Below are 14,446 nucleotides of genomic sequence, written 5' to 3'. Positions count from 1 at the left end.
TTTTTGACTCTTCAGATAGACTTTTCACAGTTTTCTTGGTCACATCTGCATTTTAGATGAGTAAAATATTCTTACATAACGCACAGGGCCACCCTGTAGAATAAGTTAACTTGTCTCTCCATATGTGTGCTCTCGGGATTGTGTTTATATCTGATTCCCTGCCCTGTAGTGATACTATGCCAAGAAGAAACGCTCATCCTAATGATGCTTTTAGAAACCTGGGAAAAACACCTACTTGTCTAATTTCCTTTGCAGTACTTGCTGCTGAAAGTGTTTTAGCCTACATTTTTTAGACTGAATATGTAAATAAAATCTTTGATGCTTCTACATAAAACTTTCAGGGAGCAAGCCTCCCCATTTAAAGTAATACAAGGTTCTGGGTACTCCAAACTTTAAACAAAAATAGTAGTTAAATTCCCAAAGTGATTTTATTTCTGTGTCTAACTAAATTTCTTCGTGTGGTTCAGTTGCTTGGCTTGACCTCTTAACTAAAATAAGTTTGCCAGCATCTCTCTATAATGATACTTATCTTTACAAAGATAAATATGGCCATATTTCTAAAAAAATTCAGATTAAGGATGTAGGCTACTAGGATTTATGAAGACTATTTTTCTTTTCAAATATTTGATCAGTATCATGGAATGTAGTTAGACACCTTGGAAAGCCATTAAATAGAAATACATCATGAGTTTTAGGGGAAGAAAGGCAAATACAGAGAGGACAGTATGTTAGATGTTTCCACCACGTACACAACTGGTCGTTTGGGGCCAAGGAAGCTGATTTTTATGTTTTAAAATTAATCCAATGTAGATTAACCATGTCACGTCCCCTTAACCACAGGCGTATGAATCTCAGGGTAGACAGCTGTTTGGATGTCTCATACTGGGACTGCTGCCCTCAACAAACGCTTCCGATTCTTCTACATGGTCACTTGGCAGCATCTATGTGCACCCATATGGCTGGATGGCGTCATGCCTGTTTACAAGTCAGTTGAATTGTTTCACTAGGACCCAGGTGCCAAGCAAACATGGGTTGGTCTAACTGCCTCCTGAACTATGCAGCTTTTTTCTCAGAAATAACAAAAAAAAATTCCTGTATAATGACCTGCAGGGTTATGCCAATGTATTTATTGGCATTTCATTGCTTTCCCTAACAATTAGATACTTTGTCTGTAAAGATAACAAAGGAAAGAAGAAGAATGCAATTCTCCTTCAATTATTAAGCAAATAATACAGAATGCAGCAAAATGTACAGATTTGGGCTGTCACCTGTGGCCACAATATGCATACAATAGCCAGAGCATCTGCAGTCCTGGTTGAAGACAGAAAACAGAATGGGGCATTGTTGGGCATTTCACGATGCTGAGACTGGTCATTTAACTTTTCTTTTCAATCAATTTCACTATTTAAAGTGGAAACAGTAGTTTTCACATCGATATTTTGAACATAAATGAGATGATACATATGAAGTGTTTTGAGTGCCTTGAAATAATTGTATGGATTTATGTGACTACTGTATGCTTTGATGAAGAAGAATATTGTGCAGTTGCCCTGGAATTAGCAAACAGATGTTGAACATTTTCATCATACTTTTGCTCTTTCTAAAGAGCTGATTTTTATAGACTACTTTAATTTATAAAGCACTTTTACCTATATTATTATATTTAGTCCACATGCAAACCTTATGAAGTAAGTAGGTCAAGTATTATTTTTAATTTCATTTTACAAATATGGAAACTAGGGCTCAGAGCAGTATTTTGACTTACCTTGAGGTTGTCTAACAAGTTTGAGTGAGAAAACTGAGACTTATACCCAGACTTTTTTTTTTCCTGAGAGTCCACTGCATTTAGTATGGAAGAATCCTTGAGAGAGTGTGTTCATTTGGATGGATTGGTTTCATTTCTTTATTAAGTAAAGCCTCCAAACAGTTAAGAAGTTGATTGAAAAAATGTATAACATAGTCAATAAAAGTTACTAGTGGAATACTCTAGATGTGACATAACTAAATCTGTATCACTTCTAACCAATTCCCACTTATAAACACTGGCATGGCTTTAAGTTCATTTTATTGAAGCAATTTGGAAGAAATCAGAAAAGTTATAAGTAAAGGAGTTTTGAAGGAGATGTGGCCTCATTTGGCTATAATTTTCCTCTTTTAGATAGGATATGTGTCAGAATTCTCCCCTGGAAAATTTTGAATGAAAGTATCATGTAAATGGAAGAGAGAAATCTTAGGTAGATTATAAAATAAATGCTTAATGTTGAATATGAATAAAGTGTTGAAAGTTGACTTGCCATTGAGTCAATGTTTGACATGTGAATATTTGGAAATAGAAAATCAGTATGGCAGGTTCACTTTGTCTTATTATAGCACAGTACAAACATCCCACTGTTTTGTTCATATTTATAATAGTGTTTTATTATGACCTCTTTTTTCACTTTTAAGAGCTTTGTTGAAGTATATTTTATATACCATGCAATTCACTGAGTGTAAGTGTACGGTTAGAATATTTTTAGTAAATGTATAGTTATGTGACCATCACCACAATCCAGCTTTTAAAACACTTCCATCATCATATAAAGTTCCTTCATGCCTACCTGCAGTCAATCCCTGCTCCCAACCACAATCCCAGGCAGACAGCATCTACTTTGCATTTCTCTGTAGGTCTGCCTTTTCTAGAAAATTCATGTAAGTGTAATCTTGTAAGATGTAGTCTTCTGTGCTTGACTGCTTTTACTTAGCATAATGTTTTGGGGGTTAACTCAAGTTGTTTTATGTGTCTGCATGTTTGGGGGTCTCTGGTAGTTTTATTTAACCAGGTTCCCCAGGGATGACTTTCACCTTCAGTCTGATTCAAGTCAAAGATGAGTCTTAGGCACCATCTGATGTGCAGGCAGTGTACTCTTTTTTCAAAATTTTAATTTTAATTTTTTTTATTTCAGTAGGATTTTGGGGAACCGATGGTGTTTGGTTACATGAATAAGTTCTTTAGTGGTAGTTTTTGAGATTTTGATGCACCCATCACTTGAGCAGCATATACTTTATCCAAAGTGTAGTATTTTATCCCTCGCCATCCCCCAACCTTTCCCCACAGTCCAAGGTATCATTCTTATGTCTTTGCATCCTCATAACTTAGCTGCCACATATGAGTGAGAATATGTGATGTTTGGTTTTCCATTTCTGAGTTGCTTCACTTAGAATAACAGTCTCAAATTCCATCCAGGTTGCAGTGAATGCCATTATTTTGTTCCTTTCTATGGCTTAGTAGTATTCCATTGTGTGTGTGTGTGTGTGTGTATCACATTTTCTTTATCCTATTGTCGATTGATGGGCACTTGGGCTGGTTCCATATTTTTGCAATTGCAAATTGTGCTGCTATAAACATGCATGTTCATGTATCTTTTTCGTATAAAGATTTCTTTTCCTCTGGGTAGATACCTAGTAGTGGGAGAGTCCTTAAAGAACTAAAAGTAGATCTACCATTTGATCCAGGCAGTTTATTCTTATAGTGATGGACTGCAGGATCAGATTTAAAATGACATGGGCTAAGTACATTCAGGGGTCAAATGACTGCCTGACTGAGAGTGTCTCTTGGTAGTAACTATTCTCAGAGTTTGGGGGATTCTCCCCACTTCTATACCCATATTCAGTCTGAGTCAGATGTCAGGCATTTTGTTCGTAAGAGAATTTAAACTATTCTTGTAAGGATAAGCTTTAAGGTTCATGAAAGTTGCATCTGTTCTGAAGTGGCCTTGTCTCCAGGGCAAGGAGAGTTTTTAGGTTCTGTTGTCATAAAGACCCGTTAATCCCCTGGTCAGGGTTGGAAGTTCCCAGGCCAGTTTGTATCATAGTGCTAAGTAACACATAGTTTAGGCCTTGCAGGATGTTTGAGTGGGCCTTCTGGCTGTTAGTAGTCTTATAATAATGATATGCCCCTGATAGCATACTACAGTCTATAGTTTGTTCCTCTTGTTGCTGAGAAGTATTTCATTGAATGGATGTACCATGTTCTGTTTATTTATTTACCAGTTGTTGGACATTTGGATTGTTTCTGTTTTGTGTTTTGAATAATGCTGCTGTAAACATTCATGTAGAAATCTTTGTGTGAAAAATGTGTTTCTGTTACTCTTGAATAGATTTCTAGTAGTGAAATTGCTGAGCTGTGTGGTAAATGCATGTTTAATGTTTAAGGAAAATGCAAAACTTTCTGAAGTCCTCAGATCAGACCATTTTACATTCCCACCAGCAATGTATGAGGGTTCCAGGTTTTTTGTCTTTTATTATGGCCATTCTATTTCATGTGTACTGGTATCTCATTATGGTTTTAATTTGTATTTTATATTAGTTTTTCTGTTGCTATGTAACAAATTACCACAAACGTAGCAGCTTAAAACAACATACTTTTTATTCACAGTTTCCATGGTTTAGGAATCTGATTATAGGTTAACTAGGGTCTCTGTACAGGGTCTCACTGGGCTGAAATTAAACTTGTGTGAGACTGCAGTCTCATTTGAGGAGGTCCTCCTCCAGGCTCACTGGTTGTTGACAGAAATCAGTTCCTTGATTTTGTGGGACTAAAGTCTTCATTTTCTTGTTGGCTATCAGCTGGGGACTGCTCTTAGCTTCTACAGGCCACCCTAGAGGGGTCCTTGCCTTGTGGCTCCTTCCAGAGGAAGTTCACAACCTGCTTGGTTGCAAAAGAATCCTTCTCACTTTGATGCTCTTTCAGGGAATACTTGGACTCTCTTTTAAAGGGCTTACCTGATTAGGACACCTGCCAAGGATGATTTCCTTTTTAATTAACTCAAAGTCAACTGATTAGGAACCTTAATTATATCTGCAAAATTTCTTCACCTTTGCCACATTATTTAACCTGATCCTGGGAGTAAAATCCCATCCTATTCACAAATATTGCCTGCACTCAACAAGAGGAGATGTACAGGATCTGTACTCCAGAGAGTGAGAATCTTGGGAGCCATATTAGAATTCTGCCTACCACAATTTTGTTAATGACTGATACTGTGGACCATCTGTTCAGGTACTTATTAGCCTTTCTTATATCTTCTTTGGAGAAATTCTATTCACATGTTTTGACCATTTTTTATTGGGTTGTTTGTCTTTGTCTTATTGAATTACCAAAGGCCTGTATATACTCTGGACTCATATCTTTTGTCAGATATATGATTAGCAAACATTTTCCCCAGTCTGTGGCTTGTGTTTTCATTTTCTCAAAGGTGTTTTTTGAAGAACAGAGGGTTTTAATTTTAATGAGGTCTATTTTGTCATTTATTTCTTTTATGGATCATACTTCAGGTGTTGTATCAGAGAAATCTTTGCATAATATGAAGTCAAAACAATTTTATGTTTTCTTTCAGAATTTTATAGTTTTAGCTCTTCAGTTTAGGTCCATGATCCATTTTGAATTAATTTTTGCTCATGATATGCCCCAAATTTACTCAAATGTCTGTGTTTGTTTATTTATACATTTGGCATACATGTATCCAGTTGTTCCAGAAACACTGTTGGAAAGATCATCTTTTTTCTATTGAATTGCCTTGAGACCTCTGTTGGATGTCAGTTGACCATACACATGAGGGTTTGTTTCTGAACTCTCTCTTGTTCTGTTGATATATGTAGACACACATGCCAATTCCACTTTGTCTTGATTTCTGTACCTTTATAGTAAGTTTTTAAATCAGGTAGTGTAAGTCCTATGACTTTGTTCTTTTTAAAAATTGCTTTCACTATTCTAGGTTATTTGTATTTTCGTACAAAATTTAGGATAAATTTGTTAGTTTCTATAAAAAGTCCTGCTGGAATTTTTATAGAAATTCCACTGAATCTATAGATCAGTTTGAGCAGATTTGCTGTTTGAATATTGAATCTTTCAACCTGTGAACATGGCATATCTCTTATTTATTTAAATCTTTAAAAATATTTATCAGCAATGTTTTGTGTCAGTGTACATACAGGTCTTGTACTTTTGTTAAATTAATTATTACCAGTTTATTCCCTTTGATGATCATTGTGAATAGAATTGTTTTTCTAATTTAATTTTCAAATATTTGCTAGTATATTGAAATACAATTGATTCTTGTATATTGATCTTTTGTCCTGAAACCTTGTGTAACTAACTTGTGTATTATTTCTAGGAAGTATTTTTTTTTTTTTTTTGGTAGATTTCTTAGGTTTTTTTTAACGTATAGGAGCATGTTATCTGTGAATTTTTTACTTATCCATTTTTAATCTCTATAGCTTCAATGTCTTTTTCTTGCCTTATTACATTGGTTAGAACCTCAAGTACAATGCTGAAGAAAGAGGTCTTCAAAGAGCAAACTGGATAACTTTTGCTTCAGGACAAAAGGGTAATCACACCTGTTGTGTGAGTTGGCTTCTTAGACATAAATTTTATTTCTGAATATTTTAATGATAATCTTCTGTCTAAGACTATTTCTCCCTAAGAATTGTGCTGAATCTGGTTTTTGTGTTAACAGTTACAAAAACATTTATGGGGGAATGGTGGAGAGTTCTTTTTAAGTCTTTGCCAAGATCTCAGTGGTTGCAAATTCGTAGAGATCTGTGTTGCCTTTTGTCTGTAATGTTACTAACTCTTTTAGGTATGTTTTGGTATACTATCATAACTTACACTTGATTATGGCACATTTGTCTCTCAAACCTTTTTCTTTCCTTTTTCAAATGAAGAAATGGAAGGCACATTGGCCTAAAAGTCAGAAGACCTGACATTTACTTACTAGCTAGCTGTTTGACTTTTGGCAAATCTCTTGACTGCTCTGAACCTTTTTTTTTTTTTCTATCTGTGTAGTAAGATAATTAAGTCTTGTACTTCATTATTAAAGACTATTCTGTGTTTTAACATTTTATGGTTATGAGAACATGCTATTTAATGCATCTTAAATAAAATAAAATTAATCTTTAAAAGATTTTTAATTCAAATTTGCTTGCCATTATACATTTTATTAGGGAATTGAAAAAGCTCAAATTATGGAAGATAACCCATATTCAAGCAAAAATTCTTTACAAACAGCATGGTCATTAATAGGCAAAATTTAGAAATTTGCATTAGGCTTTCTGAAAAATCACATATTCTTAAGCTCATACTTCTCATTTCTGTTAATATATAACATAAGTCATATTATTGCAAGCATCTTCAAGGAACTCACCAAAGTGATTTTGCTTACCATATTTTGTCCCATATAAAATATAATATAATTTTGTGAGTAATAATTTTTCGGTAATGTTGAATTTTGCTTTAATTGTATTTGTGTTTGGCCTAACAGAAATTAACCTTGTAATTAATGTGTAATAATACATGCCATAAAGTTTTCTGTTAGCCTACCATTTATTATTGTTACACTAAATATGTTATTATAATAATGATAAATCTAAATATAGCACATGACTGCATTTCAACCCTGATTCATTGACCTTTCAACTGAAGACAGTTGTGCTGTCTCATTTAAGACGACAATTATAGGACCTTAAAGTACTGAGGGCGATCTGTTTTATTTTCCTGGGGGTGGGGAAGCGGTGGGCAAAGCACAGTACAGCAGCATCAGCTTACAGTGTTTAGCAGTAGCTCAGCTTTTTCAAAGCCTCTTTTTTCAAGAGATGCTAAAAGGGTGTTCAAAAAAGATGAAAGCTACATGATTAAAATGAAGCATGCCATAATGTTTAACTGGCAGTTTATGCTACATAGTCTATATACTCTGGTCTAATCATCTCGTATTGTGTCTGACTAGTTTATAGTGGTTGAAAGTTTCTTGGCCAGAAAGGACCTTGTAAAATTAGTTCTTATTAGAAAAAGTATGGATGGCTGCAAAATTTGGAGACAGGCTGATTTTAGTCCTGTCAAATGACATAAATAAATAATCAGCATGACAGTTGAGGTCTAATTTGGAGAAAAAAAATCAAGTGGTGTTTGTCTTTAGAAATTATAATGGATAGGATTCCCATCAAAGTAGCATTTCATTTATTTGTATAGATGTGGCCTTAAATCCATGTTTTAAGAAAATCTAATATCTATATGTGTGTATGTTTAAGAATTTATGTGTAATATATGACAGATAAAATGACAAAATATAATATATTGGGATATTTAAATTAAGAGTATCCAGGATGTCAGTGTGTAAAATTTGAAGTGATAGAACCATATGAGGCAGAGACAACAAATTTAACCATTTTCTTTCCATCTGATGGTTGGACTGTTTTGGTTTCGGCATTTTTAGTTTTTTATTCCTATTGGTGATACCTGTAGTTTCCATTTCTTGAATAAGGAAACATATAGTTGTTTTATTCATAGCCTATTACACAGAATAAAGAGCTTATATCAGAATAGTTTTTGGTTTTTATGTATAAGATTTGTTCAGTTTCTTCTTAAGTATCAGTGTTTTTTCCTGGCTGGGCGTGGTGTCTCACGCCTGTTATCCCAGCACTTTGGGAGGCTGAGGCAGGTGGATCACCGGAAGTCAGGAGTTTGAGACCAGCCTGACCGACATGATGAAACCCTGTCTCTACTAAAAATACAAAAATTAGTCGGGTGTGGTGGTGGGCACCTGTGATCCCAACTACTCGTGAGGCTGAAGCAGAAGAATAGATTGAACCCAGGAGGCGGAGGTTGCAGTGAGCTGAGATCGTGCCATTGCACTCCAGCCTGGGTGACAGAGCGAGACTCCATCTCAAAAAGAAAGTAAATAAAATAAAATAAAATAATTTTTAAAATTCCTTTAATTTTGTATAACCATTGTATATTTTGTTAATTTATTAGTTATTAACAATGCCCGCTACCACTTGAGTATTATTTATAGGTTAAACGGTAAAACATGAAAGTACCCAAATACATTGTTATGGTGAAAATGATGAGAAAGATGAGAGTTTTCTGAAAGTTCTAAATTTTTCATCCTAAACCACAACCTTGCCTGATCAGCTCTGTAAAATTCTACTTTGACATGCTAATGGGTTATTTCCACAGGTACAGTTTTCCTAGACATGATTCCTTATATCAGTTATCTGAATAATCTTTAAACTGTTTGTTCAAGGTGCTTGTGAAAGAAATCTAACAATAATTAGAGCAAAGAAGGAACAGTTTTATTCTTGTGATCTTATGTAAAAATTATTGTGTCTTCTAGTGAAAGAGCCACACCATACCACTGTCACCTCTGACCTTATACTAAAACAAAACAAAGAAAAGAACAAACAAATATACAGATGTTCCAAGATGTTTTATTTCTTGGTTGCTTTGATCTCACTTTTCATGTGTAGTATGTAATATATAGTTGAACTGTGCCAAACTTCTGCTTGAACAGGGAAAATTTTCTTTGACCTGTAAATTGCATGCATGTGTTACGTCCAATTAATCTTTATAAGCTAGTGAAAGGGAATGTAGTGGCTTTTATAGTTTGACAGTTTTAAAAACAAATTATCTTCAACTAGATCAACTTCTGAAATTGGGGAAGCCACACGCCATCTCAAAACTATACATTTTAGTGGCACCTGCTGAGTTTCAGGTGTTTATAACTTGGCCATAAAAATTCTTTCCAGCCTGAAATCTAAAGTCTCAACCCAGCAAGAATTTTAAAACAAAATTTGCCTAATGTTATTTCTTTTTTGTTCTGTAAGAGGGGAGGAAAAGGGATGGGGGAGAGAAGTGGGGATGGCAGAGTGGGGAGATCTCGGTATAAATGGGAAGGGCTGGTTCCTCACAGGCTTATTGGGTGAATGTGTGTTTGATTAGGAAATGCAGTGATACCTATACTTTTAGGCTGTCATCTGGCAGGTGTTGATTGGCTACACTGATCTCTGTAGCTTCTTGTCTTGGGTTCTGTCTATGTTGCTCTGCATCTTGTATTGGTTTGAGGAAGATTCCATGTAGCACAGTTAGGTCCATAAAAGGTAAGAAATAATTTTGGAGAGATTAGAAGGGTTCATTGAAAGCACTTGTCATTAGTTTAATTTTGGCCACTTCAGAATCATTCTAAGTAAAGTTCTCTTAAGCATAGTTTATCTTTGAAGTCCTTTTTAAAATTGCAGTCGTCATTTCTGGTTTGTTACTGTCTTGTACGCCATTCCATACCTCATCACGATGCCCTGGGAGACAAGATTTTCCTATTTCCTCTCTTCTTTGGTCTAATCCTCAACCCTTTTCCTCACTTTCAGTGTCTTCTACGTGGCCTTACAGAAATGTTGGGTCTAACATATCGCAAATAAATTATTTTTAAGGGAGGGAAATTCATGGAGAAGCAAAGGGGTTGTAGGACGGGAGAAAAACAGTTTGGAGAAAGAGCTTGTGGAAGCCCTGTGTGTTTTGAGGTGATCATACGCTGTGAATTGCCCAGGAACAGTTCTTCAAATACAATTGCTTGTTGAACTGCCCAGGAATATGGGAGACAAGGGTGTTAGAGGCAAAGCTGCTTGAGCCTACCAGTGTAAAGCTATAAATGTGCTCATACATCAGTGGTCACAGAATGTGTGTGGCCCTGTTTTCAGTTCACCTTTGCATCTGTTCCTAGAGCAATGTCTCAGATACCTGCAAGCAATTATGCCATTTGAATAGGTTACCTGGTGTGAAGCTCCTCTGGCCCAGCCTTTCCACATGGCAACCTGCTGGCTTTTATTTCTCCACTCTGCAGCAGGTCAGCTTTAACATCTCAAGGGTGGTTTTGCAGAGTGAATTTTAACTTGATAAGCATGTGTGTTTTTCATAAAGTGTTTGCACTTATGTATTAACATGATTATTTTATAAATTGACCTGACATTTCCATTGTTTCCTCCTTGTATTATCTTGCTTTGGCACATGCTTTAATAGTTTTTATAAAGTTTATTGCCCCCTGCTGCTCACTATCTTTGTATGCCGTGTGTTGTTCTTTGTATCCAGCTGGGGTGCAGTTTAATGAATTATTTTTCAATGAGAATGATATGATTTGTACTGCCTGCCCACAGAGATAGTGATTTTAATACAGTATTTGTTTACTCACTACCCTCTCCCGTTTTTTAGCCCATATATGTCATTATTACTAGTATCTGAGTGTCACAAGGCATTGGCTGTCCAAGCTCAATGCCATGCGTGTAATGTCTCTTTTATTGCATGTTTAATTCTTTATCTCTTCTAATCTTCTCCCTGGATTTCTATCTTCAATTCCATTTCAGACAGTTCTGCTTTTATGCCAACATCTGTACATTTGCTTTGCATTGAAATTCTACAAATAACATCTTTACTGCTGGTGGTCTCTTGCTCAGTAATTGAATCCACACATCCCTAGGATGTGTTTTGTGGGGTGATTTAGCACCTTCAGGTCTTTATCAAACTGGGGCTTATTTGAAACTCTTTTGAAATGAGTCAGGGTTTGTTTTGTGGGCACTTTAACTGCCTCCTGCTTTCTTTTTTTCTCGTCGTCCCCAACTTTACATCGTAATTGTTTTCTCTTAATCTGCTTGAATTGTAGAGATTCACATTTCTATTTCCAGAAATGTAGTTAATATTTAGGTGCCACTTCTGCTACTATATCCAATTCCTTTCCATTTAATCTTTTTTTCCCCTGTATGATTTTTATACATACATCACCATCACTCTCTTTTCTGCCTGGCCCCCTACCATTCCATGTTCCCCAGTGTTAGGCTTCAGTAAAATAATGTTGGCATTCATGACAAGGGCTATCTCAAACCTGGAATGCTTCTGGAACATTCTTCTGAGTCAGTTCCTTAAATATTTAAAATGTTCCAATAATTAGAGGGACATCTTGATATTTGCTATGCAAGGTATTGTTTGTGGTTTAAAAACAAAATCTACCAGGTATGTCAGTTAAAAAATAGTTAACTACAGATAACAGAATATGTAACATACAATTGTATAAGCAATACCATGATGGAATTATCCATGTAGAAGTTTGTAGGTAGGCAGCCCTAGGCAGTGCAGCAGCTCAACAAGGTAAGCCAGGTCCTAGGTCTGCTCTGGCGTCCTCAGTGCATTGCCTTTTCCACTCAAAACTTGTCGCCTCATGCAAATATTTTTGGTAGCACCAAGTGTCAGATCCTTACCCAACAGCTTTTAAGGAAATGTGAAGAAGTGTGAAGTATTCCCTGAAAGTTGCACAGGAGAGTTCCCTTTACGTGGTATTAGGCAGAACTGGGTCATATTCCCATACTTAGAGTGATACAAATATGGGATGAAATTAGCATGAGTGGCTTAAAACTGATTATTATTCATTTCCCAGCAATGGGCACGTTACCTACCCAACAAAATGATGATTTTCTTTGCAAAGGAGCGAGGACAGAACAACAAACTTGGTTTCTTTTGGATAGACAACATATTTACATAACCAGGGATTGGAAAATGTTGAATTTAAAAATGACAAATTAAGTTTCATGTGTAAAGATTATCTGTATTCTTATAGAATACGTTCTATTTGCAATTAGTTATCTCACTGTGAGCAAAATTTCTCTTTCACCCCAGTGACATCCATATTTTGACATTTTCAGCATATATAACTGCTGTGCCATAATCAGTGCTGTGTTTCTAGTTGAATTTCATTTGCTGTAATCCCAGTCCAAAAGCCTGTAATCTCCGTGAAGGCAGGAACCATACCCCTTTTTATTCCTAATCATTTCCGTAGTGCCAACTAAGTCTCTGATCATAGTTGTTGAACAATATGCACTGTGTAAGTGAACCTCAGGCTTATGGAATGACATTCTACGCCTTCATTTTTAACTCTATTACTTGTTCATAAAATAAAATACTGTGTACTACAGCTGAAATTTAACATTTGAATCAAATAATAAAGCAGTTTTGTCAGTTTATCTCTCTCTTTATCATTGAAAAATTTAATTGCATGTAGTTTCCTCACATGCCTTTCATAAGTCAGTAGGTAACTCCATCCCACTCCCTTGGAACTGCTGTAAGACCAGACCATTTCAGTTAATGCCATGATGCAAAACCAGAAGGAGAGAAGGAAGTTACAGGCATCATGCTGTTGGTGTGTGCGGCTCTGTGGAGTCAAATGTCACCCTGCCTCCCACCCCTCCTGGATATGCAACTGGAAAGGGCAAGTGCAAGAATAGTGAAGGGCAAGGGTCATCAGTGAAGGGAGTGGAAGGAAATTGCTTGCAAGCTCCCGTCTACTACCTCCTTTTTATTCCTTCTCATTTGGTCAAGTGGTTAAGGGAATTGTTAACAAGGATGGATGTGGCAAAGGAGTGTGTTCTAGAATATTTCCATTTTTCCAAAAGCAACACAGGAATAACTAATTTACTCTAAAAGTAAAATACGTCAAACTAAAATACACGTAAACTTCACTTGAACCTGTGCAAACCTCTCTTCTAAACTAAGCTTTTATATAATGAAACTCGCCCTAAAAGAACCAAATGTGAGAAGCAAGAGGATGAAAATCTGGTTTCAAGGGCCCAAACATCAAATTGCCATTTGTGCTGATTTTCAGATGTTTTAAAAATAAATGTAGAATGTTCAGGTCATAGATATTATGGACTCTTTTTATTGTAATCCTAGACAAAACTTTATTATGCCACTAAGAAGTCAGGAGTCTTCAGTGAAAATTGTAGTTGACAGGAAAATAAAGTCAATTGCACTGAAAGTTAAGAGGTATGCTAGGTCAAGAGATCCTTATATGTATCTTTTACTTTAGAGTGCATTTATAGCTCATGGAAGGAAGTAGATTGATATTCTTGAAGTTAACTTCCTTTCCTTGTGTTCACAAAATTCAGGTTAGCCAGGTGGAAGGATACAGAATTAAACTTTTATGACTCTGCCTGGAGCACATGAGCTGGTATAACTAGCCTAAGGATAAATGTGCAGTTCAAGAGACAAGCTGCCCTCTGCCGAGACCACAAATTTTTCTCCATTGTTTTTCACATATCAGCTAAGTACTAACATAAAAGTATCTCGAATGATACTGGTTCTGGGAATTTCATTTCATTCTTCACTAGCCACTCTTAGTTGCCTGAAATTGATCATTATTATCATCAAATATCTATGGAAAGACTATGGGACACATAGAAATGTTGATTCAGGGCCGGGCGTGGTGGCTTACCCCTGTAATCCCAGCACTTTGGGAGGTCAAGGGAGGCGGATCACAAAGTCAGGAGTTCGAGACCAGCCTGGCCAATATGGTGAAACCTGGTCTCTATTAAAAATACAAAAAAAAATTAGCCAGGCATGGTGGCACGTGCCTGTAATCCCAGCTACTCAGGAGGCTGAGACAGGAGAATTGCTTGAACCCGGGAGGCAGAGGTTGCAGTGAGCTGAAATCACGCCACTGTGCTGCAGCCTAGGTGACAGAGGGAGACTCCATCTCAAAAAAAAAAAAAAAAAAAAAAAGACATGTTGATTCCGGTGGCGCAGTGGCTCCTGCATATAATCTCAGCACTTTGGGAGGCTGAGGTGGGGGCATTCTTTTGAGCTCAAGTTCCAGACCAGCCT

The 14,446-nt window shown here is 36.3% G+C and overlaps 1 protein-coding gene across 1 annotated transcript in view; it reads left to right on the top strand.

Moving 5' to 3' along the window:
- Positions 1-14,446, top strand: part of NPAS3 (neuronal PAS domain protein 3) — an 861,019-nt gene that overhangs the window by 386,503 nt on the left and 460,070 nt on the right.

This window comes from Papio anubis, chromosome 7 (genome assembly GCF_008728515.1).
Source record: "Papio anubis isolate 15944 chromosome 7, Panubis1.0, whole genome shotgun sequence".
NCBI lineage: Eukaryota > Metazoa > Chordata > Mammalia > Primates > Cercopithecidae > Papio > Papio anubis.
The sequence above is the reverse complement of the archived record's forward strand: the minus strand, read 5'-3'. Positions and strand labels throughout refer to the sequence as shown.